General features: G+C 35.9%; 1 protein-coding gene across 1 annotated transcript in view; it reads right to left on the bottom strand.

Annotated features, from left to right (window-relative positions):
• LOC114654724 (E3 ubiquitin-protein ligase RNF180-like) overlaps positions 1–1,012 on the bottom strand; it is a 60,784-nt gene extending 59,772 nt beyond the window's left edge. Inside the window, exon 1 of the mRNA XM_028805464.2 lies at positions 960–1,012. The gene's annotated coding sequence lies outside the window, so the exon portion shown is untranslated. The remainder of the gene's footprint in view (positions 1–959) is intronic.
• Between the last annotated feature and the right edge of the window lie 646 nt (positions 1,013–1,658).

Raw genomic sequence — 1,658 nt, 5'->3', positions numbered from 1 at the left:
GTTAAAAATATCATCATTAATGAAGCGGGCCAACAAGACACCTACTTTAACAATACCTAAGACTACTTTCCAGTCTATATTCACAGAGGCTAAATCGAGCAGAATCTGAAGTTTCGGGTCATTAATTTCTCAAGCGTTAATTAAATACATATTAAACAATAATTATTTTATTATAATTAATGAAACTAATTTCGCCACCTTAAAATTAAAAATGCATTATAATCGTTCAATATTTGTATGGTTATATGGTTAGTTTTGCATTCAAAATTCAACATTCGCATCTTAATTAGAAATAGTGCACTAACGCAAATTTGGTATGTTTGAATCGTTTTGGGGGCGACAATAAAGTTTCCCCCGTTTATATAAATTGTGGATTTTTTCTTAAAAATATGATAATTTACACACATAAATAACAATGGTTCTGTCAAGAATGTCGATTGCTAGAATGTGACTTTTTCTCAAAAGTAACACCCATGAGTCATTTATTAAATGAGGAACGATGATACGATAAAACGATTAACTGTAATCTAACTATGGCAGGTTATAAAAGAATGTAAACATTTAAGGACAACAAATTGACTTATAAGCCAGTATGAATTAACCACTATTAAACAGAAAAAACTCCATCGTGTCCCGGAGTTAGTCAACCCTTTTCTAGCCACGTTTACAAGTTAAAATAACTCGTCAATACTCAAGCGATTGCTATAAAGTACAATCGTACAGAATATAACTGAGTATCTGGAATTTTGACAGATCACCTATATGCAGCACAAGGTTTGAAGTTTCGAACAAACCCCCCCCCCCCCGAAAATTCCAGTATTTTAATATCTTACACATTGTTAGGATAAATTATAGACTACACACCAAAATATAATCTCATATACTTTAACAGTTACAAAAATATTATCTGTATACAAGAAAAACGCTACGCATACTGCTTGGCTTTTCTCTACACACACCTTCCTGACAGCTTAAACTATGAGCAAACCACACTGCCTTGTTGTCTCGAACGAATAAAGCCGAAACACCCTACGGGAAGTCAAAAGTGCCAAAATTCATATGACAGGCACTCGACCGTACTGTAGTGGGAGTTAGATTAGCAAGAACAGAATGTGGTTCGATTTCAAAAGTCCTTTCGGTTTATAGATATACTCAAATAGAAACAATGTTACTATTAATCTTGTCTGAATTCAAACTGCAGCTAGGATTTGAACTATTCAGATACCCAATTAGGTGTTTTGACGTTTCTATGTGATCTCCTCTTTCAAGACCTGATTATCGTTGCAAGGGATTTTGTGGAAGTGATCGGCCGAAACTTACGCGCATCACAACAGTCTGTCGTAGCATGCCAGTTCAGGATCGCCAATTAACCGGACGCAAACATCATTTCCATGCCCGAGAAATCCGCGCGGACTTGTAGGAAGAACCGAACTACCATGACTTACAGATGTTTACTGAGAGCTTGATGAAACATCGGGTAGAGTAGACAGCTTATTTGATATTTAGGTTTTCCTCGAATTAGGAGAAAGAAATGGCTTGCTAGGCTATTTGGGAGTTTCTAGAATTCGTAAATAAAAATGAGGGTGGCTGTGTATCGGAGTGTACCCTTCAATAGACGTGTGTCCAGTTTAAACATTGCAACAGGTGTTTTTGATATG

Source organism: Erpetoichthys calabaricus, chromosome 7 (assembly GCF_900747795.2).
Source record: "Erpetoichthys calabaricus chromosome 7, fErpCal1.3, whole genome shotgun sequence".
Taxonomy (NCBI): domain Eukaryota; kingdom Metazoa; phylum Chordata; class Cladistia; order Polypteriformes; family Polypteridae; genus Erpetoichthys; species Erpetoichthys calabaricus.
This window is presented reverse-complemented; position numbering and strand designations above follow the sequence as displayed.